The 27,623-nt window shown below is 42.1% G+C and overlaps 1 long non-coding RNA gene across 2 annotated transcripts; it reads right to left on the bottom strand.

Moving 5' to 3' along the window:
- Positions 1-2,603: 2,603 nt before the first annotated feature.
- Positions 2,604-12,321, bottom strand: LOC105470554 (uncharacterized). Of its 2 annotated transcripts, none has more exons than XR_011614297.1 (4): positions 11,897-12,321; positions 8,714-9,048; positions 8,268-8,422; positions 2,604-4,775 (listed from the first exon to the last, which is right to left on the bottom strand). It is a non-coding gene; the product is annotated as an uncharacterized lncRNA (long non-coding RNA). The 2 variants fall into 2 exon arrangements; XR_011614298.1 differs by lacking the exon at positions 2,604-4,775 and adding an exon at positions 6,741-7,731.
- Between the last annotated feature and the right edge of the window lie 15,302 nt (positions 12,322-27,623).

The raw sequence follows: 27,623 nt of genomic DNA, 5'->3' as shown, positions 1-27,623 counted from the left end.
CTGGGCGGTCTGGGAGGTCGGCCCCCAAATACAAAGCAGGGAAGAGCACGGTTGTCGCTTGACTCTCGGTGGCAGCTCCAGAAAGTCAGTGATGCCTGTTCACCAACCAGGAATGAAGACCTTCCAATCAAAAAACAAGACAAGAAAAGCCACCCCTGATGGAACGTCTTCAGGAAACACAGAGAAGTCATTATATACCCAGAAGATTTTCCCCCGGGCCTCCTCTCAGCCTCGTGGATCACTTTGGCATGAGATCAAGAGAAAGAATTCCAACAAAATCCAGGATGACGCTAAAACAATGTGAAGAAATTCAGCTATCAACACTGTTTGGGGGAGAATATCCTAGATTGAAAGAGACCACCTCTTACTTAATGATGTCTAAATTTAAAAAGTGACCCACGCCGGAGTTCTTGACATGGCTCTCTTAACACCATTATGGAGATTGCAGTTCATGCAATGACTGGTTGATTGGTTGATTGATTTGCCTACCTGGAAGGCCAAGAAAGTCAGCTGAAAATGGAAGAGAAGCAAGACAGATCTCTAAGATGGGGATATTTAAAAATAACATTTATAACACAATAGCCATTTAATATCAGCTGCATGCCAGGCACTGTGCTAAATATATATATTTTTTTTATCTCTTTTAATTAAATTCTACTTCTTGCTAGCTGTGTAAACTTACACAATTTATTTAACCTCTCTGGGTCAGTACATCATCGATTCTTTTGTATTTGTTGAAACTCGCTGAGTGGTTTAGAATACACTGAGTGTATTTTCAAGCCATCCGTCTTGAAAAGCATGTGTATGCTCCACTCGTTACTTTCAGCAACCCACAACCTCCACCAAATTGTGATGGGTACATTGCCATAAATTGCATTGTTATCCATATCCATGTGTTTTAATCACATTAACTGATCATTTTTTGCAACGTGTGTTACTTTCCTTAGTACTGCAGATTTGTCATTTTGTTTCTGTCAATATTTGGTTTACTCATTATGAAGTGATGTTATTTGGTGAATACAAATTCAAGATTTTTTATATTCATGATGAATTATCTCCTTTCCCATGATATAATAAACTTTTCATCCCGAATAATCCCTTTACCCTAAAGCCCTCTGTGTGTGGTCCACGCGGCCACCTCAGTTTTCTTTTGCTTTGTATGGTATTATGCATCTTTTTAAATCTTTTAACTTTCAGTCTTTTTTTACCTTATAGGTTCAATTTCTTTCTTGTAAATAGCATATTGTTAGATGTTTTGAAATTCAAAATGAAAATTTCTTACTTTTAACTGAACGATAAAATTTATTTTTGCTGATTATGATTTTTAAAATATTTTAATTTGTTTGCATAGTGTTAATGTCTTAATGATTCTTTTCCTTCCTATGTCATAATAAATTGAGGAGTCTCTATTTCTTTTATATTTTCCTGTTTTTTTTTCTTTTTTTTTTTTTTTTACCCTTACATCAGATTTGGAAGTTTTGCCTTCTATTTCTATCCCTTTACTGGGAACTCTTAAAAAGTTAATGTTAGGTATTTAACTTTCAAAGTCTAAAATTAATAAATATTTATATTCTTTTTACAAAGAACGTGTAGACTTTAGAACTCTTTAACTCTGATCATTCACTCCTTAAATCTCCCCTGTTCTTGTTATGTGGTATTTAGTTTCCACCTTCTTTGTAAGTCACCCACATTAGGCAGTTTCTCAGGATGCACCTCAGGAGATGAAAAATAAGAGATAGAAATTATGAGACTAGGAAGGTAAAATGAGAAGGTTTAAGAATATAAAATAAGACTTTAGGCATGACAAAAAAGAGAATGAAGGAAAAGCAGCCATCAGAAAGATAATCTTCAAAAATTTCCAGAACTGAAGAATAAGAGTCTATACATTTTTGAAGCACAATAAGCCCTGTACAACGTAAATAATATGAGTCCCAATTAATCTGATTGCAATGAAACAGTGGGATCCCAAAGATAACAAGAAAATCTCAAAAGCAATCATAAGAAAAATAGGTTATTTAAAAAATAACAATTAATTGCCGGAGGTTGTTTTTAATCAAGCACAAGAGAAGCTAGAAGAAAAGAGAATAAAAACTTCAGATTACTAAACAATAAATATTTATCAATCTATACCCAGATAAACTATTAATCAAGATAAAGGTAGATAAATAACCTTTCAGATATAAAGAAACTAAGTGTTTTACATTTACAGATTATTGCCGAAAGAATGACTAAAAGATTAGATTTTTTCAGCATAATCTGTGTATTACTATGATTACAGATTAAATCTGAAATCTCAATGGATTAAATAAAAACCCATGAAGGTTTCTTTTCTTGCCCTGATTGCACTGGCCAGGACAGAACCAAAACGCTTGCTTTTTCTGCTCACATAAAGTCTACTGTAGGTTGAGCAACTCTCTCTTTCAATTCACAGAAAAGGAACTCAAATGCATTAATACTCAAATGAGTAATTTCTGAATATAGACCCTGAAGAGCATCATACACATGCACAAGAAGACGATGTACACATATATTTATTGTTGCATTTCTAAAAATACCAACACATTGAAAGCAATTTTTAAAAAGCCCATAAATTAAGAAATGGATACAAATTATGGCCTACCATGAAATAACACAAATCAGGAGATGACATACTCCACCTGGCTTATAAAGTCTGAAATATTTACTGTCCAGCTCTTTTAGAGAAAGTTTGCCAACCCCTGGGATAGAGCACTTAAAGTATATCAATGTAGATATATCTAAAAACATATAAGAAAATGTGAAATTCAAAAAGATATGTACAACTTGAGACACTGTGTTTTATTTAAATATGAAGCATACAAAATAATGACATGCATATGTGTACCTGTATATTAAAAAAAGAATCCTAAAGAGGAAAGATCTATATAAACATCAGAGCCCTGGTTACCTCCACAGAGGGCAGGGAAAGGAATGAGTAAGGGAGAGGTGGGAATGGCAGCAACATATTCATCAACACTGGTTGCTTTTTCGAGTCTAAGTGTTAGCATTTGTTAAAATTCTGTGTTTTGGGCGGGCATGGTGGTTCACACTTATAATCCTAGCACTGTGGGAGGCCAAGACAGGTGGATCCCCTGAGGTCGGGAATTCAAGACCAGCCTGACCAACATGGAGAAACCCCATGTTTCTGCTACTCAGCAGGCTGAGGCAGGAGAATCGCTTGAACCCGGGAGGTGGAGGTTGTGGTGAACCGAGATCGTGCCATTGCACTCCAGCCTGGGCAACAAGAGTGGAACTCTGTCTCAAAAAAACAAAATTGAGTTTTATTCATTTGAGGTATGCCATAATTTAGATTTTTAAAAAATATTATGAAATACAACAGTAACAACAACAACAAAAACTCTCCAATAGGAAAACAGCCTGAGAATGTGAGCAGAGCTAAACAAATGCAGGAGGAAAGTGTGTCCTGACCAGGAATCAAACACACATTCATTTTTAAGTTGATTTTTTTTTTTCAATTTTACTTTAAGTTCTGAGGTACATGTACGGAACACGCAGGTTTGTTACATAGATATACATGTGTTGTGGTGGTTTGCTGTACTCATCAACCTGTCATCTAGGTTTTAAGCCCCACATGCGTTAGGTATTTGTCCTAATGCTCTCCCTTCCCTCATCCCCCACCCCACAACAGGCCCTGGTGTGTGATGTCCCCCTCCCTGTGTCCATGTGTTCTCATTGTTCAACTCCCACTTACGAATGAGAACATGAGGTGTTTGGTTTCCTGTTCCTGTGTTAGTTTGCTGAGGGTGATGATGTCCAGCTTCATCCATACATTCATTTTTAAAGGAGCAGGCTTTTCACACACGAATGATGTCTTAAGACGGCACCTCTTCACGTCAAGGATGTGGGACTATGACCCCTTCAGTGTCCCATGCATTCCATTGTGGACTGTATTATCTGTCTTCCCCAACCACTGCAGCCGCCACTCACAAGCCAGATGATAAGTCCTCTGAGGGCAGGATCCATGTCTTTCTCCACCTTGGAATCCTTGGTGCCTGTCACTGTACTCAGGGCTAACTGGCTATTTATCAGATCCTCGCTGCAATAAATGCACGACTCTGTGTTCTCCATGTTAGGCTTAAAATACTGATTTTTAAAATGTCAGTTGTACAGAAAAAAAAAAAAAAGTACTCCAACAATCTGGTGCTTTCCATCCCCAGAGTTTAGAACTCTGGTGAACTCTCAAAGGAGACAGACTTGAGTAGAAGAATAGAAATAAGATCTTCATTTCCCAATATGGGAGCACATGTTAGGAGACATTTGAATGCCAAACAGGTCAATCAGGATAGAATTGCCTCTGAGAGACACTCTAGAAATCAGAGACATTCTTTACCTGGAGCTGAGTGCCACTTGAAAAGATGACAGTCTTTCACGACTTTGAAAACATCAAAGACAATCAAAGCACCAGCTCCAAACCTGATCCTCACAATCCAACACCAGCCTACGAGTCAGGAATGAAGGCAGCAGCAACAGGAGAAAAAACACGTTGCATACATAAATCTAAGTCACAGGAAACACAAATTCCAGCAACAGCCTCTGTTAGGTGGCCCTCTAGTTGGACTCGGAGTGGTTCTGATCAGCGTGGCCGAATTTGCAAGGAGGGTGGGTTTGCAGCAGAGAATGCCATCTCTGTGGGCTTTCAGAGGCATTGAAGAAGGAGATCCTTCTCCCTCCCTGCGGTTCCACAGAAACACTCTCTTGGGTTGACTTTACATTTCACAAGTAAATGCAAGTAATACCTGGAAGAGATAACACTGTTTTTTCAGATCAAACACTAACACTTAATTTGAATTAACTTTAGCAGTTGAGGAACATTGAGACCATTAGGAAATAATGCTATTTCTCTGGTTAAAGCTGGTTCTTACTTCCAATGACATGGTTTGGAAAACACTCTTCGATGGACAAACATACGCGTCCTTCCTTCAAGATTAAACAGTTTGAGTTAGTCTTAAGTTTGTCTTCTCCATTGTTGTTTGGCAAGAAAACTTATTACCTCCTTTCAGAAAACAATTTGTCAATGCATTTTTAATTAAACTCTTATTTTGAGATAATTGTAGATTCACATATTTATAAGAAATAATGCAAAGAGATCCTACATCCTCTACCCAGTTTCCCCCAATTATAATATCTTGCAAAACTATGGTACAAACTCACAATGAGGATATTGGCATTAGTACAGTCAAGACACAGAATATTTTCATCAACACAAGAAGCCTTTATATTGTCCTCTTATAGCCACACCCACCTCCTCCCCCAAGCCTCATCCCTGTGACCACGGATCTGTTCTCCATCTCCAAATGTTATCACTTTAAGAATGTTATGTAAATAGGAATACAGTACGCCATCTTTTGAGACTGTCTTTTTTCGTACAACAGAATTCCCTTAAGATTCCTCTCAATTCTTGTTCGTATCAATTGCTTGTTCCTTTTGATTGCTGAGTAATATTCCAAAAGATGGATTACACTGCACTTTGTTTAAACTTTCATCTCCTGAAGGAGATCTCTGTTATTTCCACTTTTTGGCTATTAGAAATGAAGCGGTTATGAACATTCATGCACAGGATTTTACAAAACCTGGAATAAATGTCCAAGAGTACTATTGCTGTGTTGTACGGTAGTTGCATGCTCACTTTTATAAGAAATTGCTGAACTATTTTTCAAAGTGGCTATAGCATTTTACATTTCCACATGCAGTATATGAGTTTGTCAATGTATTTCACGAAATATGTAAACCCTTATGCCCTTTAACTAATAATTACCCTTTAGGGAATCTATCCTCTGAGGATAGCTCAACATATAGAAATATATGTGTGTGTGTGTGTGTGTGTGTGCTTTATATAGTCTATTTTTTTGGCTTTAAGGAAAGCTAAAGGGTAAGCTAGATGGGATTTTATATTTAAGCCTAGAAGAAAAGCATGTTAAAATTGTGTTTATGGAAAAATATAATCAAGTGGAAAAACACATTGCCCTATGTTTCTCAGGCAATAATGCTTCTAATACACCTATTTGTTTTGAACATATGGTCATATCCTTTGCACCACTGTACACACTTGCTCTCCAGGGAGAAAAATAAGTCTGGAACATTGACTGAGAGAACCTTAACCAACAGAAAGTTAATTAGGTGGTGAGGATTAGGAAACCATGAGCCTGAACAATTCCTTAGACTGGTAGATGGTGGTTGAGGGTCAGTGAGAGGCTTTTGCTTGTATTGTCAGGAGAAGGTCAGAGGTCAGCAAGAGGCATAGGAGGTGACCACAGTGAGGGAAAAGGGGGCGTGGAGGAGCCTCCAGTCCACTTCACAGTTGATGGATGCCCTAGCCGTGGTTGAGAATTAGCAGCTCCTTGTTCCTCAAGGCAAAACCCAAACCAAACCAAAACCTTTCCCAGAAATTATATTTTTCAAAGACTGTTTGAAATAATATCACATAGACATATAGATATTTTTAAAAGAGAAAACAGTAACCTATCTAGCTAACATCAAGGGGAAAAGATCTTAATAACATTGCCTGTATCTTTAGGGTCTTTGGAGTTTGTTGCTGTTATGTTTTCAAGAAACCCAATATACAAAGAGATCAGAGCAAGTGAACACTTGGGTCTTGCACGATGTGTCTGGAGAACTGGCCTGCAGAAGTGTCAATCAAATCTTAACACAGAATTTAGTTCATTTCTAAAAGATTACAAATATGAAGTGACTTCTCAATTAAATCTGTTAACCACAGGAAAAAAACAAAAACAAAAACAAAACAGCACTTCAGTTTAGTTTAATTCCGATTGCCTTTTCAAATGCCAGCCATGCTGGTGGCAGGAGAAATGGAGGTGCCTCCAGAGACCACCGGGTGTGAGTCCTCAGAACCTGTGGATATCTGGAAACTTGTGGTCTTGTCACAGAGAGGAAGGAGACATGAAAGTAAATTAAACCCTTGAGAACCATTTCTGAAATTATGAGACCCTCTTAAACTTAGTTAACATCTCCCCTCCAGATGGAGAAGGAAAAGCTTAGGGGTCATATTTGGGAATTCACTGGACCTGGATTCAAATCCTGTTTCTGTTACAGACCATGTGGCCTTGGGAAGTCATGAGCAATTCTTATTTTTTAATTTTTTTTTGAAATGGAGTTTCACTCTTGTTGCCCAAGCTGGAGTGCAATGGCACGATCTCCGCTCACTGCAACTTCCGCCTCCTAGGTTCAAACAATTCTCCTGCCTCAGCCTCCCAAGCAGCTGGGATTACAGGCATGCACTGCCATGCCTGGTTAATTTTGTATTTTTGTAGAGGCGGGGTTTTACCATGTTGGTCAGGCTGGTCTCAAACTCCTGACTTCAGGTGATCCACCAACCTCGGAATGTCAAAGTGCTGGGCTTACAGGTGTGAGCCACCGCACCCAGCCTCCATGAGCAATTCTTGAGCAAGTCACTCAATCCTATTGAGTCTTAAACACTCCCCTGGGAATGAGGACTCTCGTACCCGCTTGCAAGGCTGTGTGGGCATGACGTAAAATTCTGAATGTGGATCATTAGCTGCAGGCCCACATGGATGACATACTGGCTGCTCCTGGGTGGTTGGTGAGATGTGGGGGGTTATTTCCCCGTCATGGCTGGGATTTGCCCATTGTTGGTGAGTTCACAAGCATGCTGTTTTCTTTGATGCATTCACTGATTCTGCAAGTATTTGTTTGACACAGGCACAGTTCTAGGTGCTGTGGAGACAGCAAGGAGTGAAAGGGAGCCTGGCTGGTGAGGAGGGCACCCTCTGTTACAGGGAGAGATGGTAAACAATTCCTTATGCCCGGTAGGTGGGATGGACACTGGGGAGAAAGCTAAAGCGTTATACAGGGATAGAGAGCAAACACGAGGGTGGAGAAGGAGGCCCTGTTAATAGCTTGTCAGGATAGGCCTCTGTGATAAGGAGATATTTAAGCACAGCCCTGAAAATGCAAGGTGACAAGGGGAAACGGGAGACAACTATTATGGGATTGGTCAAACACACGTTTAAAAATATTTTCTGGCCTCAGCTTCTGCTTGTTTCTGCTAATGAACTGGGATCCAGAAGCCGGATCTGCTCTTCCTCGGGAGTGCTCTGTGGCTTTCCTGTTTGCTGCTGGGAGGCCTCAGCTGCCACAGCAGTGAGCTGGGATCCTACAGCCCTTGAGGGACTTCCTCCTGGGGGCTGCCCTCCACGCCCCATCTGTCTTCACTCCCTCTGGCTCCCACTGGCTCCTGGACCTCACTGTACCTGATCTCTTGTGCTTGTCTACCTGCCCATCTCCTCCAACTTGGGTCTAGACCTCCAGGGTGGGACTGTGACCTTAGCCATCTTTGTTTCCTCTGGCGTCTGGCGTGGTGTTTATTTCACAGTAGATCCTTCCTCAGCACAAGTTAGGTGAGTCGCTGAGGGACAAAGAAAAATAAAACTAAGTAGGTTTGCCATTAAAAAAAAAAATCTTATACTGACTAGCCCTTCTGCCATAACAGAGGTATTTGATTTAGACAAGACAGAAACCCACAGTAATTAGTTCAAGAAAAAGGGGGGAAAGGTGGCCTATAGAACAGTGAGACTCAGGCCCATAGGGTGCTGCCATTGGAAAGTCAGGGATTTCAACTTGTCCCCCTCCCTGCGGGTCCCAGGTCCCGCCTCCTAGTCATCCTTTCCTTCCCCTGCAATTCCCAGCATGTGGGTACCATTGGCTGGCCAGGCAGTGACTCGAGTCATGATGAAGTTTTGTGACCATCTGGCTTCTTCAAGTCTCCTTGATCTCATGTCTCCAACTTTCCATCCCGGAGACAGATCTCAATGACTTAGGCTGGTCTGGGGTCTGCCTCTGGGCCCAGCAGCTACAGACCCTGGAGTGGAAGTGTTCAGTGCCCAGATCTGCCCCACAAGCTCCCTGCGATGATTTGTCGCCCGTTCGTTAGTAAGTTCCGCAGTGCCTCCTGCAGAGCTGGGCCCACAGTGCTGCTGAGGGTCTAAAGGCAAGTTGGGGCTCAATAATGACTTGGAAAATGTTGACTGAATGCTGAAGGTGAGAGCAGGGCAATGGTTAGAACACCTTCTACATCCATGAAAAATTTACAAGAAATGTGAAATATGTAAAATAAATGTGCTTCTGTTTCCTTATCAGGGGCTGGTTTTGCACTTACCTGCCTCCATCCCGGTGATTAACCCCAACCAGGTATCCTCACTTTCAAATCACAGGACTAAAAAATAATTATTTTGCTCAACATTCTAAGTGAAGAACAGTGTTTGTGATTTTCATACCCTGAGATGAACACATTGTTGTGTGCGTCCATTTTCTGAACCTACTTTTCTTCTCTATACAATGGAGATGGTAATAATAGTAACAGTAGTAGTATAGTAGTCATCTTAGTATACTCCATATGGCTGTGGTGAGAATTAAAGAAAATAATGTGAGCAAAGTGACCAGTGATCAGCATGGTACCAAAAAAAAAAAAAAAAAATCAGCCCTAAATGGATGGTTGCTACATCTTTTGCAAATACCACCCCCGCCCGCCCTCCACACTGTCATCGTTGTCAGGAGCATCGCCGTCACCAGGGAGCAGCACCTGCGTCACCCTCTCACCCCCCGCACTCCCACCAGGTGCCTCCTAAGGGCGACTACAGAGAAATCACTTGTTGTTTTCCAGTGTGGACAAAAATATTCAGCAACCTCTGTTTCTATTATTTGAGAGGCAATGTGAGAAAACGACAAGCAAAAAAAAAAAAAAAAAATCACTTGGAAAAAGTTTGATTTATGCCTGCAATCATACACAGCCAACTTTTAAACTATATTCATTAGCTTGTGGAATCTGTTGTATTCCTCGGCATGTAAGACACTGTTCTGAACCCTGCAAAGACTTCAGCTCACCTTGGAGACGAAATGTGAAGCATGATCAAGATGAAAGACAGTTTGCAAGAAGCATGGACATAGAAATTGTTTGCAATTTAGCCATTCTTCATTTTGTGTGATTGGAAGTGCTAGCCCACTTACAAATGACAATCGAATAAAGAGTTTTAAACAAGCATTTTCTAGAATGTTGATTTACTGGAGGAGGAAAAAAAATTGTTGTATCCTGCCAAATGATTGCAGCACCTATAAAATGGTAAGGTCATTTTTCTGCTGAAATGTCACAGTGAGATTTTCAAAATAGATTCCTGGTGCAGTTTTAATAATGTCGAGGTTAAAGATAAGGGGAAAAAAGTATTTAACAATGAAAGTGAAGCAAAAATATTGCTGTTTTAAAGTGGATTTTAGGAGTAGCCTTTTATGATGTCAGGGCAAAATATAACCTTGTATACTGCTAATATTTTTCTAATTGTTTTATTCATAATTAATAACAATCAGCTCAACCACACTGGGCTGATGAAACTGCTTTGACCCTCATGCTGAATATCATAAAAGCAGTCCCCGGGGAGGTCTGGAGGAGGGAAAAGGAACAGGGAATGCATGAAGCCCTGTGAGTTTCTCAAAATAAAAATCGAAGAGTTGGCCGGGTGCAGTGGCTCATGCCTGTAATCCCAGCACTTTGGGAGGCCAAGGTAGGTGGGTCACCTGAGGTCAGGAGTTCAAGACCAGCCTGGTCAACATGGTGAAACCCCGTGTCTACTAAAAATTAAAAAATCGGCCGGGCGTGGTGGCAGGCACCTGTAGTCCCAGCTACTCGGGAGGCTGAGGCAGAAGAATTGCTTGAAACTGGGAGGCAGAGGTTGCAGTGAGCCAAAATTGGGCCATTGCACTCTAGAAAAAAAAAATCGCAGAGTCTGTTCTGCAGTGGACATTGTGGAGAGTGTCCATCTGGCTCTCTTCTCTTGACCTGAACCCCATGACTCAAAGCTGCCAGTGACCAAGGTTGTATCACGTGACCCGAATGCATCCATTGTTGGAGATCAGTGTCGGAAATGTGAACCAAGCTGGGCCAGGTCCTTTGTCCCTAGCATTTGTGCTGAGGAAAGGAACCTGGGAGATGGGGGTTGAGGGTATTTTTGGCAGCATGTCCACTTGCTCCTCAATGGGAGACTTGCCTTCTATGTTCATCTCAGTAAGCGTCTAGTAAATTGCCTTTTTAAACCTAAATTGAATGTATTAATGAAGACGGTTTTTCATAACAATCAGTAGAGAGGTTATTTCTCCTACTTAGGATGTAAGGAAGGAGGGAGCCAGGGTGAGTTAGATAACTCTGCACTCTCTGTAAATCTCTTCCTTTTTTTTTTTTTTTTTTTTTTTTTTTTTTGTGACGGAGTCTTGCTCTGTCGCCCAGGCTGGAGTGCAGTGGCCAGATCTCAGCTCACTGCGAGCTCCGCCTCCCGGGTTCACGCCATCCTCCTGGCTCAGCCTCCCGAGTAGCTGGGACTACAGGCGCCTGCCACCTCGCCCGGCTAGTTTTTTGTATTTTTTAGTAGAGACGGGGTTTCACCGTGTTAGCCAGGATGGTCTCGATCTCCTGACCTCGTGATCCACCTGTCTCGGCTTCCCAAAGTGCTGGGATTACAGGCGTGAGCCACCGCGCCCGGCCTCTTCCTCTGTCTTTTACATTACACAAGAGTTTATCTGTGATGTTCCCCTTCCCGAGTCCAAGTGATCTCATTGTTCAGTTCCCACCTATGAGTGAGAACATGCGGTGTTTGGTTTTCTGTTCTTGTGATACGGTGTTTGGTCTTCTGTTCTTGTGATAGTTTGCTAAGAATGATGGTTTCCAGCTGCATCCATGTCCCTACAAAGGACACAAACTCATCCTTTTTTATGGCTGCATAGTATTCCATGGTGTATATGTGACACACTGGGGCCTATCATGGGGAGGGGAGAGGGGGGAGGGGGGAGGGGGGAGGGGGGAGGGGGGAGGGAGGAGGGATTGCACTGGGAGTTATACCTGATGTAAATGACGAGTTGATGGGTGCTGACGAGTTGATGGGTGCAGCACAGCAACATGGCACAAGTATACATATGTAACAAACCTGCACGTTATGCACATGTACCCTAGAACTTAAAGTATAATAATAATAATAATAATAAAAAGTTTATCTGGATGAGAATAGAGCAGTTCAGCAGCCATTTATCCAGCCTGGGAGCCTGGGAGGCTGGAGAAAACTTTCTTCTTTGCCTGCATCTTCTCTCTTCCTGCCTTTCCTAGAAGTACCCAGACGTTTCCCTCCTTGGCCAGTTCTGAATCCACAAGCTACCTCTAACTGCAAGGAAAACTGGGAAGGCATTTTTTTTTCCCTTAGTGGGAGGAATAGGGGGACAGGGAGCTGGTATGACTGTGGGATCAGCAGCCCATATTGTCTGCCCCGCTGGCCTGTGTGGCTTTCAGTTGGTGACCCAAGGGTCCAATTATGACAATGTAAGCCAAGAGACTAGGGCCTTCCAGATTCTAAGTTCACATTCTAACATCTACCATACTCAAGCCTGCAAGAAGGAGGAATGTGTGATTCAGCCTCAAATCCGCCTTCTCTGAGACATTCATGGGCAGCTTTAAGTGCCGTCTGAGATGCCGCATGACCACACGTGTCCACCAAATACACCAGATCTTTGCTTCAGTATTGTTTTTCCTATTTGGAGACGTCCTTCCATCCTCCCTGTCTTTCTTTCCCCCTCTCCCTCCCTCTTTCTCTCCCCAGAGGGCAGGCTGTCACGACAGGGAGTACCATGTCCATGTTTGGCTTTTGAATCTATTCTTTTACATGTCAGTGTTCATGGCAATATACAGCATGATATTTCATATCAATCTCAAATAGTACGCAGATGATATCATATTGCTCACATGATCCAGCAACTTTCTCTTTTTTCCACATGGCATTAACCCTCTGAGATCTACCCATGTTGGCATGCGTAGCTGCAGCTCATCTCTCTTAGCCACTGTGTTCTCTTCTACCCTGTGGCTCAATCTTTTTTGAGCAATGTTGCCCAGGCTGGTCTCAAACTCCTCGTAATTCCAAGCCATTGCAATTATTTATAATTACATCCTGCTACTATAAGCCAATTAGGAAAGTGATCAAAGGAGAATTAAAACCTTTCTATGAAAAATTAAATCTCATTGAAATCTTAGCTGTAGCAGCTAACTATGCCAGCATGTACTTTGGTGAGATAAGGATGCCAATCTCGTATCTTCCTACTCATGGACTATTAGATTGTTTCTACTTTATGGTCATTGTGAACAATGCAGGAAGGGACATTTGTCTTTTTAGGTTTAGAAGCAAGCACTGCCATGTAACTATTTGCTGGGAGTTGAATTTATGGAACAAAAGGTATCCATGTACCAGCATCTTTTACCAGATTTTGCCAAATTATTCTCTACTTCCAGCTGCAGTCCTGGCAGCATACAGATGTTCCAGTTTCCACATCTTCAGCCTCTTCCCATAAAACACAAATGTTTTTGCTGTTCCAATGGATGATGAGAAAGGGTCTATCTTTGTGATTTTGATCTGTGCTTTCTTAATTACTAGCAAGTTTGAGCATCTTGTTCTGTTGGATGCTCACCTGGGCTCCTGTTCTCTGAATTATCCTTCCACAGCTCTTGTTTAGAGCAGGACCTTGCTCTATAAACACTCCATACTCATCCTTCATCAAATATGTGAGCCGTCCACGTGTAGTCTCAGTTTCTGGCTGTCCTTGGCTTTAAGGTATCTCGTATTTTACAAATGTTTTAAATTTAAATGTGGTACATCTATCAGTTGTTTTTATTGTGGTTTGTACCTTTGAGTCTATTTCAAGACATTTTTCTCTATTCAGAATCATAAAATAGTCTTTTATAATCTATTCTAAGAGTTTTATTGTTTCACCTTTTTGCATTGATGTCTGTAGTCAACTTTGGATTTACTTTTGCATATGAAGAAAAGCATATGGTGCATATAATTTACTTTTACATATGAAAGAAAAGCATCAGATGGTGCATATTTCAAATAGGCAGGCAGATATATTAGTGACATTGGCAGAATGTCCTATCACTTCTCAGCTTTTGTACAGGACACTTTGGTGCCCCACGTGTGTGGGGTCATTCTGGACTCCCGTTTTTTTTTTTTTTTTTTTTTTCCAGAAATCTGTTTTTTTAAATCCCTGACTTAATTCCCCATGGGTTTTTATTTTCAATACAGTGAAAAATAAGCAGGGCATTTTGCCTTGATGTTGCTTGTAAATCATTTTATCACTTTAATAAAGCTCCTTTTGTTCCAATTTTGCTAGGAGGGTTTTAAAATGACTGTATTTATTTGGATGTTGAATTTAGTAACATAATTTTGTGTATCTGTTGACATGACTATTCTTTACGTTATTAGTGTGTTGAATTACATTCATAGATTTCTTAATATCAAAATAAGAAATAAGTGAACAATGCCTGTCTTATGATTTAATTGTGTGTGTGTGTGTGTGCATGCATGCACACATGTGTGAGAATATTCAGCTTGCTGATATTTAATTTAGGTTTCTGTATCTATGCTCAAAAGTGAGAGCATGTATCTCTGGTCAATGCTATAAATAATTCCGTCTTTTTACTTCCAATTCTTTTTCTTTCTTTTTCTTTTTTTTCAGAAAGAGGAAGTCTTACTCTGTTGTTCAAGCTAGACTCAAACTCCTGGCCTCAAGAGATCCTCCCTCCTCTGCCAAATTCTTTTGTGATATGAAAGTTCATTTTTTTGGAGTAGGACGATTATCTAATCTGGGAATATTTGTGTTTTAAAAACACAAATATGGGGGCCAGGAGCGGTGGCTCACGCCTGTAATCCCAGCACTTTGGGAGGCTGAGGTGGGCGGATCACTTGAGCTCAGGAGTTTGGAACCAGCCTGGCCAACATGGTGAAACCCTGTCTCTAGTAAAAAATAAAAAAATTAGCTGGGCCTGGTGGCCAGCGTCTGTAATCCCAGCTACTCGGGAGGCTGAAGCAGGAGAATCACTTGAATCCAGGAGGCAGAGGTGGCAATGGGCCAAGGGCATGCATTGCACTCCAGCCTGGGTGACAAGGTGAAACTCCATCTCAAAATAAATAACTAACTAAATAAAAACAGTTATGGTATTTAAGTAAGAATGCAGTGAGCCTTTCCCGGGACTGACTTCGACCCTCTTAGTTTTGTTGTTGGTTTTATTCATCAGGAGTAACTAGGACTGTTTCTTGCTGAGCTGAGCTGAGCCATTCAGGGTGGTGCCCACTGCACCCCCAACGGACAGGCTTCACTGGTAAGCAAGTCTGCATCCCATGCCAGTTCTGCTAAGAATGTTCTTACATATTTTGGCAAATGTTCACCAAACACTAGAACTGACAAGCAGCTTAGAGTGAGACAGCTGTCCTTCTTAAAGCTCAAGATTAAATGTATACAATCCAAGCCAAGCAGACAGTAAATCTATTTCAGAATCAGAGCTCCAGGAAGGATTTTCAAATACCGTACAATGGAAAAAAAGGAATCACTGATGAAACCTATTAAAATATCCTTAGAAAACACAACTAAAATGTAGTCAAAAGATCCAAAAGAAAAGATGGCCTCAGCAACTCTTGTCTCAACATTGGATAGCCTTGCAGAGATGATAAAACTTCTTAGTGATGTCTTAGCCTTGATGATATGGCAAAGGGAGGCTTGTCATGGCAATATTTTGCAAATAATGCATTAACTCTATTAAAAGTGCAATTCTAGGATATACACAAGAGACACAATAATGTTAATTATGCAGGAAGAAGCTCAGAGTCAGAATAATTTGAATAAAAGGTATGGCTCTAAAATACTAATTCTGATGTGTCTAATATAAATTAAAAAATGGTTCCAAGGATAACCCAAAAGTGATTTGGAATAGTTGGAGAACATTCCAACATTACTCATTTATATGTGCATTTTCGCAGCATCTTTAAAAAGAAAAACTTATTCCATTTATTTATAATTACATCCTATTACTACAAGCTAATTGAGACAGTGATCAAAGGAGAATTACAACATTTCTAGGAAAAATTAAATCTCATTGAAATGTTAGATGTAGTCCCTAACTACTCTAGCCTGTACTTTGGTGTAACAAGGATGCCCGTCTTGTCTTGGGTCCTGTAGTTGGCTGAATGATGGCCCCAGAAAGATACGTCCACCTCATAACCCTTGGAACCTGTGAATTATGCCTTATTTGGAAAAGGGGTCCTTGCGGATATAACTAAGTTAAGGATCGTGAAATGAGATCCCACTGGGTTATCTGAGTGGACACTTTCACTCGTGTCCATGTAAAGAGACCACCAAACAGGCTTTGTGTGGGCAACAAGGCTGTTTATTTCACTTAAGTGCAGGCGGGCTGAGTCTGAAAAGAGAGCTAGCGAAGGGAGATAGGGGTGGGGCTGTTTTATAGGATTTGGGTAGGTAAAGGAAAATTACAGTCAAAGGGGGGTTGTTCTCTGGTGGACACAGGCGGGGGACACAAGGTGCCCGGTGGGGGAGCTTTTGAGGCAGGATGAGCCAAGAGGACTTTCACAAGGTTATGACATCAGGTAAGGCAGGAACAGGCCATTTTCACTTCTTTTGAAATGAAGTTACTTTTCAGTTACTTCAGGCCATCTGGATGTATACGTGCAGGTCACAGGGGATATAATGGCTTAGCTTGGGCTCAGAGGCCTGACAGACACTGAATCCAAGGACAAATGTCCTGATACATGTCAACCTGAAATAGTCAAAAGGTCAGAATCTAATTCAAAGCCAGTTTCCTCCAGCATAAATTGGTGTGAGGCTGCCACCCCACCCCCTCGAGAAACACCGGCTCCAAAGGAATGGAGTCAGCCTGCCCAAGTAGGGAAGCGAAGGTTTCGCTTATAGCAGCAGAGACAGAAGGATGAAAACTCATTCATACCAGGTTGGTGCATAGCTACAGCAGTTTGGCTGGTTATAGGCGGTGTTTCTTTTGGGAAAGGGTGCATTTAACATTTCTTACAGAGGGTGTGAGAGTCATGGGTTTTCTGTCATCTGGTCTCAGCAAAGCAGGACAGCAAGGGGAAGTTAATCGATAAAAGTGTCATTAATTTAAAAGGCAGGAGGTTTCTGTCCTTGACGTCATTTAATTCTTTCTAGTCATTGTACAGAACAAGAAAAATAAGAAAGTGAATTAATCTATAATCTGAGAAGAGAAGTTGTTCCCACAGGTGACTGAGCTCACAATCACATCTCTGTCAAGGCGTAAAGTGTTTCTGGGGGTTCCAACAGCTTTTGAATTGTATTTATTTTCACATAAAAGACAAAAAAGGGGAAGATGCAGACTCATAGAGGAAGGAGAGAGAAGACATTGGAGTGATGCAGAAAAAAAAAAAAAAAAAATGTGTGGAGCCACCAGAAGCTGAGAACGGTAGGGAAGGATTCTCCCCTAGAGCCTTCAGAGCAAGGACAGCCCTGTTGAGACTTTGATTTGGAACTTCTGCCCTCCAGAGAAGACATTCCCGTTCTTTGAAGGCTCTGACTTTGCGGTGATTTGTGATGGCAGCCCCTGGAAGTGAACACAGTTCTCATCTTGAACCACATCACTACCCGTGGGTGATGCCAAGCCAAGAAGAGCGGCCATGACTTTGTCGATAGACCATGATCAAAACCCAAACAAAACAACTACACCCCGAAATGCTGGGATGACTTCAACAAGGAGACTTATTAAGGGTATATAGAATGATAAGCCAAAGCACAGGACAGGCAAACGTGACAACCTGTGGAGAGCGACCCTGAAGCAAAGGCAATGCAAAGTTCTGCAAGGGGCTGCCACAGAGGCGTAGTGACTCTGCAGGACTTTAACACGAGCATTGATCGCTTCCCAGAACTGGGAACACCTGCAGGGCTCCGACCCCACAGAAGCGCCCTGCTGAGTTGCGTGGCTCCACTTTAGGGTGGATGCAGGCAAGTCTGGCAGAACAGCCTCCAGGATGGAAAAATGACTGAAACCCTGCTCAAAGAAGATGTGAGCAGAGCAGGAGAACTTTCTGCAGAGACCCAGGAGCTACAGGAGGTGTTAATCTCATCTGCAAGCTGCCACAGGGAGGTTCTGAAACCAGTGAAATGATGGAGTTTCAGGTCAACGTCAGCCAGACCTAACCAAATGCTGGGACATCCTGGGGCCAGAGGCCTCTTCCCATTGTTGGCGGCTGAAAAGGGAAGAGAAAACAATTTTTAGGGAGGCTCAGGGAGTGACCCAGCATCTGAATACATTGTAGTAAGGAGGGAGAAAAATGGTAAATTTCCATAATAAAGAAGAGGGTTTGTGGAGGAGGACGTGAAGGGGAAGTGGCCCATTAGTTTCAAACCCCTGTGGGTGTCTTGAGGGCAGAAGCTCCATTTCATCACTTTTATTCTCAAGAAACCCCTTGGAACACTGACTTAATATTTGTGAGGTGAATTTTTTTCTGTAGCTTAATGTTAGTTTTCCATACATGGTTATCTTTTAAGGATAGCAGTAAGAAACTGACATTGTTTTGCCCCAGGGACTAGAAATGTCCCAGGTACTGGACCCATGGCTTCAGCTGGGAAATCTGTGTAATTGACATGATTTAGGGAAGGATTTTTTTTATTGTTTAAACAAGTTTTTCCCTTATAACATTATTGATTCACTCATCAACAAATATTTAATAAATGCTCACTGTGCTAGACAATAGGATGGCGAACACAGACCTCCACCCCCTCAGCATCCAAGCACCCTCTAGCCACCAACTCACTACCTACTCTTGGCAACCCTGTGAAGTAGGTTCTTATTTCCATTTTGCATGTGAGACCACTGAAACAATGAATAATGTAATTAGAAATGAATTGAATTTATTTGCAACGGCAAAATAATTTGAAATAGAATGAAATAAGAAAAACTGAAATAATTTGCTCCAATTATGTGGTGGTTGTGGGGAGGGTGGGAACGAACCCAGGCAGTCTGGCTCCAGCCAGATCCTGGGCTCCTCAACAGACTCCACGCTCCTAGATGTACGATGACGGGCAGAAGGACACCAGCCTATCCTCACGTCACAGGCAGAGTGGTGGGAGAGAGATTTTAATCAAATACTTAATCAAATCATGAATCAAATAATGCCAAGTAAATATACAATTACAGTTGCAATTAGTCGTATAGATTCATCACCAAGGGGTTTGCTGTAGCAAAGGTCTGAAAAGCTTTCCCCTGGAAAGGCATACTTAAGCTTATACCTAAATGATGTCATAAATTTGGTTAAGAGGGTGGGGGATGCTTCAGGCCAAAGTGAGTCACAGGCACAGATATGACTCTATGCCTTGTACAAGGTCTAGGTATTTCCCAGCACCAGACGCATCTACCTTGTAGATCGGTGGTCTTAAAATGAGGTGCATAGCTCAGAAGCAGCAGCAGCCCCTGGAAACTTACTGGACTCATGCACGTTCAGCCTCATCCCCCTCAAGGGAAAAATTTGCCTGTGTCCATGAAAAGAGTCAAACTCTGTAAAATATTTGAAGAGATTTCTCCTGAGCCAAATATGAGTGACCCTGGCCCATGACACAGTCCTCAGGAGATCGTGAGAACATGTGCCCAAGGTGGTCAGGGTGCAGCTTGGTTTTATACATTTTAGGCAGACATAATTCTTGGGCTCCACCCCGTCACGACTGAGTGGGGAATTCTGGAGGGTGGACCCACTGCTGTTTTAAACAGCCCTCCAGTTGATCCTGAGCTCACTCAAGTTTGGGATCAGCTGCTGTGGAAGATACAGTGGGCACATGCCCAGACCCCTTCCACGGCAGATGTTCCCATTCCCCGTGGCTGAGTATTGGCCCCTGACAGCTCACAGCCACCGACTACCCACTCAGGAAGGCTGAGTCAGCACTGCTGAGTCAGCCTCACAGGAGCCTTTTGCTCCCGAATGCTGAGCTGCCTGTAGCCTCCACTCTCCCACCAGACCCCGATGACACATGACTCACATCATGCTTGCTCCCTGCCTTAAAGTGAGGATTGTGTTGAAGTTGTGTAATCACCTAATGGGTTCCTCCTACTCACTGCACAGGCAAAATCAATTCACTGAGACCATGGCATTGCAAGAAAGAAAGAGTGTAGCTGACATGAGGCTGGCCACATTAGGTGGGAGATGAAGTTACTACTCAAAATCAATCTCCCCCAAAATTCAGAGGCGAGGGTTTCTTAAGGACTGTTTGGTGAGCAGGGGGTTAGGAAATGGGTGCTGCTGATTGATTGGGGATGCAATCAATGGGATGTGGAAATCGGTCCTCCTGCACTGAGTCCACTTTTGGGTGGGGCCAGAGGACTGTTTGAGTCACAGCTCTGGGTGGGGCCAACTGGTCATCAGAAATCAAAAGCCATAAAAGACATCTCAAAAGGCCAATCTTAGGTTCTAAAATAGTGACACTAATTATAGGAGTAATTGGGGGAGGTGCAAATCTTACCCCCTCTGAAACACTGGCTGGCAACTGTTTCACTATGCCTACCTACATCTTAGCAGGATGCGGCGGGCCCCTCTTATCCTCCCAATCTGGTGGCCTTCCATGAGGTTTATAAAGGTGGTTTCATTTTGGGGAAAGGCTATATCATTTAAACTAGAAACTAAATTTCTCCCAAAGTAAGTCTGTCCCAAACCCAGGAATGACCAAGGGCAGTTTGGAGTTGAAGGCAAGATGAGGGTTGATTAGATCAGATCTCTTTCACTGTCATAATTTTCTCACTGTTATAATTTTTGTAAAGATGGTTTCAGTTGTGCCCCAGAGCTGCCAGTGAGCCATATTCTAGTTTAGACACATTTCCCATCTCCTTGCCCTCTCTGGCCTCCTGTCTTCTTCTCCCAGGTATAATTTCCCAATAAACCTCTTGAACAAGAATCCCCATCTCAGGCTCTGTTTTCGGGAAACTTTACCTGGTGTAGGCACTGTCGTTCTGGAGGCAGACAGAGCTGGAAGCAAAACTGAGACAGAGACAACAGAAGCATCAGTGTGGAGTGGGGGGCACTCTTCTCTGGCCCTCCTGCCTTTTATTTATCCCAATCATGCACGTTCAGCCTCATCCCCCTCAAGGGAAAAATTTGCCTGTGTCCATGAAAAGAGTCAAACTCTGTAAAATATTTGAAGAGATTTCTCCTGAGCCAAATATGAGTGACCCTGGCCCATGACACAGCCCTCAGGAGATCGTGAGAACATGTGCCCAAGGTGGTCAGGGTGCAGCTTGGTTTTATACATTTTAGGGAGACATAAGACTTCAATCAAATACATTTAAGAAATACATTGTTTTGGTCCAGAAAGGTGGGACAACTTGAAGGAGGGGGTGGCTTCCAGCTTATAGGTGGATTTTAAAATTTTCTGGTTGACAATTGGTTGAATTTATCCAATGACCTGGGATCAATAGAAAAGAATGTCTGGGTTGTGATAAGAGGTTGTGGAGACCAAAGTTTTATCAATGCAGATAAGGCCTCCAGGCAGCAGCCTTCAGAGAGAATAGGTTATAAAATGTTTATCAGACTTAAAGTCTCTGTTGATGTATCATGAGGCATGTCCGACCCCCACTTCCCATCAAGGCCTGAGCTAGTCTTTCAGGTTAAACTTTAAAAGAGTCCTGGCTGAGGAAGAAGTCCATCCAAATGGTTGGGGGCCTTAGAATTTTATTTTTGGTTTACACCTGCTTGTTTACTAAAAACAAAGAGGTTATTGGTTGTGACATCCTTCCATCTGCTTCTACTTTAGACCATCCTTGGACTTCCACTTAGCTCCAAGCAAATATTCTCAGTTCTTCTCCATCTTTTCCTCTGCCATGCTCCTGTCAGGAAGCTCCCTCCATCATGAGTAGGATATGCAGTGGTCAGTACAGAGGCTTAGAGCTTCCAGCTTCCTTTAAGACAATCACCCTCTATGTGCAGCCTGGTTGCAGCTGATGTCCTGCCTGATGGTTCCCAGGGCTCAGATAAGGTCAAACAGATGCTTCTTCCAGGACAGGGACTTTTGGGTCAAGGGATGCAGGACTAAGAACAAACACCGTGGCTGATTCATCCCAACAGCTGCACTCTGACAAGACTCTCCAGTGTCTCCTGACACTCAGGGTCCTGCCACTGGTCTACTTCCTGTGCTTTCAGACACAGGTTTGGGTTCTCTTTCTCTTTCTTTTTTTTCTTTTTTTCTTTTTTTTTTTTTTGCCTTTCCTCCCATTTCTTCCATAAGTTCTCCTTTGCTCAAGTAAATTTTCTAAAAGATACACCACCTTTATAAGAACAATTCATACCAGAAATATTAGCATCTTAACAAAATTAAGATTTATTCTTTACTCCTGCAAAATCCATCTCGGATCCAACAAGCCTCTTCCATTTTGTAGCTTAGCCATGAGAAACAAGTGACCAATGAGATCACTACTTCAGGATAAAAAAAAAAAAAAAAAGGAGGAAGAGGAGGCGCTTCTGGTCTTCATTGCAGCAGTGACTCCCCACCCCCAGCCAGGAGATGACTGCCTCACTTGTCCCATGCTCAAGTGCAAAGGAGGCAGAGAAAAGTTGAGGAAACACTCTCTCTCTTGCTCCTTTTAATCCCAACGCCACAATATACGGTCCATTCTCCCCATTACCCTTCTTTACCACTGACTCATTGATCACTCCTGGTTACTCCCTGGTTTTGCTTCCAGTAGATGCCACTTGAAACCACCTTTTATTTTTTTGAGACAGAGTCTCACTTTATCACCTAGGCTAGAGGGCAGTGCAGTGATCTCGGCTCGCTGCAACCTCTGCCTCTCAGGTTCAAGCGATTCTCCTGCCTTAGTCTCATGAGTAGCTGGGACTACAGACATGCACCACCACACCCAGCTAATTTTTGTATTTTTAGTAGAGGCGGAGGTTCAACATGTTAGCCAGGCTGGTCTTGAACTCCTGACCTCAGGTGATCTGCCCGCCTCAGCCTCCCAAAGTGTTGGGATTACAGGCACGAGCCACTGCGCCCAACCTGAAACCATTCTCTTGCCATCATTGAGAACCTCCCTGATCCTTGCTCCCTGACCAAGGGTCTTCCCTCAGTTTCTTATCTGCCTGCCCTTCCCTACAGTATTTGATGTTTCCGCCATCCCTTCCTCCGAAGAGCTCTCTGTTCCCTTGAAATGTGTAATAGTGCCCTAGTCTGACCTGGGAGACACCTTTTCCTATCTCCATATCCTATTTTACTTTTTATTCCTGACCCCTAAGTATAGTTCTTCAGATTTACAAACTAAACTCTCTCCTTTCTCCTTATAGTTTTAGAAGCTCCATCCAGTTTCATAACTTGAGTTACCACCTCTCTGAAAGTAATTCCTAAATGGTAATACTTAATCCTGATACTGACTCAGAACTTCCTGCAGAAATGCAAGTCCATCTGGTTTTTGAAAAGATCCACCTCCAGATGTTCATACCCAAGATAATGATGCAACTGTCTTCCTATCTAGCGGTGAATCCACTAAGCTAGGTCCCTTTGGCCTTGGGTGCTGCTGATGGCCACTTCTCTCCTAGGCTGCCCTGAATCTCATGACTATGCTTATCCCCAAGCAACCTCTTTCCATTTCCAGAAGACTGCACTCTTTAGGTTTTAGTAAATTTTGGCTGGATTATAAATAAATTTTCCTGCCTGGTTTTTCTTTCAGGATTTTTCATTTCCCCGCTGTTCCCTGTGGTGCTAGATTAATCTCCTTAAACTGCTATCAAAGAAAAACTGCATGAGGTGGGATAAACAGGCAAGGAAGACTTTATTCAAGACTGGGGCAATAGGGGAGAGAGATTGAACTCATCTCCACTGAAACAAACAGTAAGGTAGTGTTTAAGTGCTGGGGTGAGCCAGTGGAGAGGGATGGGAAGACGTCAGGAGTGAGATTGGCCAATGCAATTAAGCCATCTGGATTTTCTGATTGGTGCTTATAAAACTAGGCTCCCACTCTCCCACAGAGATGATTACATTTCAAAGGAATTGCTTCCAGCTCCTTGAGAAAGATATTCCTGAGTATAAAACTGGCAAGGAGAAGAGTTGCATCTCACATGGGCAGAGAAATGATCTGCAACTTCAGATCTTTCTAAAGTTAATGCTCTAAGCAAAGGAAGGTCAGAAAGAAGTCTGTCTGGAGTCCAGTGAAGATGAGGGTTATGTTAGGTTCACATGGTCACCGCAGGGCTGACCTGGCCTCTGGCCTGCTGGAGTCTATGCAAAGCCCCTCTGCCATCCAGTGACCCTGTAGATTCCCTGCAAGGGACGCAGGGTTCCAGGACCTTGGCTCCATCCTTAGCACTCATTCATGGCCTCATTTCCATTCCTGATCACACCCCAGAGGGCCTGTCCTAAATATTTCTGTGCACATGTCTCCCTCATTCCCTGTCATTCCCTTTCTCCATGGCCAAACATTGAATTTTCAACCAACCTTCAAGGCCCAAATCAAATGAACTTTTCACAAAATTTCCCTAAATGCCACCCTTGGGCCTACACCATGAAGTATTAGTTTTCCATTCTCATTGTCTTCACGGCAAGACTAAATGAATGAACGAGTGAAGAACAAATGAAGGAATGAAATACATGATATGGAGAAGTCTTCCTCTCTGTGTTTCCACTTCAAAGTTGGATTTAAGTTGTCAATACCAGTTTTAGAACGTGGAATTTACAAATACTTTAAAATATCAAAAATTTGCCAGTTTAAGTAATGTTCTTCTGAAGCAAAATGTATTGTCATCTAGCTCTTACTTCAAAAGGCTTAAGAACAAAATCCATGTGGCTACTATTTCAGAGTCTCTCGTAGCAAGTGGGTAAAGTACTATCTCTTGTTCAGTTTGGGCAATTGCTTTTGCATATCAGAGGACTAGTCATTAACCAGCAGAATTTTCTGTGATACCTACATGTTTCCCCCTACAGTTAATTCTCCCTTAATTCAGAATATCCTTCAGTAAGATTGTAAAGCTCAGGAATTTGTGCAAGTGGAATTTCTTTCATGAATAACATTACCTTATAGACAACAGCGCATGTACGGCCACTTTTTCCAACATTCATGTAAATTTTTATGGACAACAATACATCAAGGCTAAGGAAAATACAAATTTCGAAATAGAAAAGTGTTACACCTATATTCTTGACAGGAAAACATTGTAAGTGCATTTAGATTTCGCATCTATATTAGCAGAGAAGTAAGTGTCTTGCTAGCCCTGGTTTAATGGTGACCATGGTATTTGTTCCTTTCCCGACCCTCTTCTATTCTAAGGTGAAGATGATTAATAGGTTGCCAAAGGAATTGTACATTAAGCTTTTCTGACCTGACTATTCCTTGAGCTAACCATGTAACAGCTCACTGCTGCACAACTGAGGATATTGATGAATAGTTTTATGATTCATCTGGGCAGATCCATGAAGCCAATTACTTCATAAGGTGGCATTTCATCACAGTTGCCTTCGATCCTCTGTGGCTGGCTCATTGATTAGAGCTTGCCAAGGAAAGCAAGTGTAACAGTCTGGGATCCAAAATTGCTGACAGTCGTACCTGGACTTCAGCATGGGTGTTCTGACAATGTGCTTGTAATTTCTCTAGGCCGGCTTAATTATTCTACCCTTATATAAGGTTTAGTAACTTGACATAAAGTGGAAGAAAATCCACAGTAACATTAGACAGAATCTGCAGTTCCTAGATTCGGATAGGACTCATCTGGAACTGCCTTCCCATCCACCCCTCTCTTTTATTGAAGAATTTGATCATTGAATCTGGTCACGCATGTATGCATCATTTGCTCAATTTGGAGGAGTCAGTTAAATTAAAAATTCAAGCTGAAAAAATGTGCATTAGTAGGTGGTTTTGATTTTTCTAGCTTAAATACAATAGAATTATATCTGAGTACAATTTCATTGATGCACTATGCTGTTAACAAGAGGAACAATTTGCAGCTAGCAAATGGTATGTGGATCCACGCACACGCATAATTGGAAAATTAGGTGCAAATAAAATATTTTTTCAAATGATGTATTTTTGCACAGTTTGCTCTCCTTTAACCCCATGCTGATGCATAATTAATACAGAGATGTATTCACTTAACTACTGACTTCTAGAGACTGCCCGCAGGCATCTATTCCATCTCAGAGACCCAATGCAGTGTGACATCCAATGACATTTTTGCCATTGGAAGGCAGAGTAGTTAATGATGAGAAAGAAGCTTCTCATCTAGCAAAATAGTAGGAGGCAGGCAGTAGTTTCCTCTAGTGAGGGACACAGAACTTCCTTGGGATTGCTGCCATTTAGTGGGATGGCACAAGAGAACTCGAGCTGGGAATCAGAGCTAGTATGCCTTTTAAAAAGTAAATGTTTCACTGTATTTTAAGAGTCTTAAAATTACAAAAATAAATGTGAAGATATGTTATAGTTTGAATATATGTCCCCACCAAATCTCATGTTGAATTTTAATCCCCAGTGTTGGAGGTGGGGATCCAATCACCTGGTGGGAAGTGTACTGGATCCTGGGGGCAGGCTTCTCATGAATGGTTTAGCACCATCCTCTTGGTGCTGTCCTTGCAATAGTGAGTCCTCAGGAGATCTGGTTGTTTGAAAATGTGTGGCAACTCCCCACTACTCTTTTGCTCCTGCTCTGGCTATGTGATGTGCCTGCTTCTGCTTTACCTTCTGCCATGAGTAAAAGCTCCCTGAGGCCTCCCCAGAAGCTGGGATATGGGCACCATGCTTGTACAGCCTGCAGTACCGTGAGCCAACTAAATCTCTTTTCTTTATAAATTGCCCAGCCTCAGGAATTTCCTTATAGCAATGCAAGAAGAGCCTAATGCAAGATGGTGCAGAGTTCCCATATGTCCTACACCCTGGCCCTTGTTATTTTAACTGCTTTATTGAGATGTAATTCATATACCATAAAATTCACTTATATAGACCATACAATTAAATGGATTTTGGTGTATTTGGAGTTGAGCAACTATCATCACAACTAGAGCATTTTCATTATCCTAAGAAGAAACTCAGTACCCAACGTCAGTCACTCCTCTTGCTTCCCAACCCCTCAGCCCTAGTCAGCCTCTGATTGACACACGTCTATCACTATAGATTTGCCTATTCTGGACACTTTGTATGAATGGAATGATACATGATGTGGTCCTTCAGGACTGGCTTCTTTCTTTTAATGACATGCTTTCAAGGTTCAGCCATGTGGTAGCCAGTATCAGAACTTCTTTCCTTTTTGTTGCCAAATTATAGTTTATAGTATGAAGATGCTGCATTTTATTTCACTGTTTATTAGTTGCTGGACATGGTATTGTTTCTATTTTTTGGCTACTATGGATATTACTGTCATGAACATTCAGGTACAAGTTTTTGTGTGGCTGTGTATTTTTATTTCTCTTGGTTAAACACCTAGGAGTGTAATTGCCAGGTCATATGGTAACTGCATGTTGAATCTTTTGAGGAGCTTCCAGAATGTTTTACAAAGTGATGGCACAATTTTACTTTCCCTCCAATAATGTATGAGGGTTGCACTGTCATTACATATTACCAACATTTGTCATTGCCTTTCTTTTTTTTCTTTTTCTTTTTTTTTTTTTTTGAGATGGAATCTCACTCCGTCACCCAGGCTGGAGTGCAGTGGCACAATCTTGGTTCACTGCATCTTCCGCCTCCTGCCTCCCAAGTAGCTGGGACTAGAGGTGTGTGCCACCACACCCAGCTAATTTTTTTTGTATTTTTAGTAGAGAGG

This window comes from Macaca nemestrina, chromosome 15 (assembly GCF_043159975.1).
Source record: "Macaca nemestrina isolate mMacNem1 chromosome 15, mMacNem.hap1, whole genome shotgun sequence".
In the NCBI taxonomy this organism is placed as follows: domain Eukaryota; kingdom Metazoa; phylum Chordata; class Mammalia; order Primates; family Cercopithecidae; genus Macaca; species Macaca nemestrina.
This window is presented reverse-complemented; position numbering and strand designations above follow the sequence as displayed.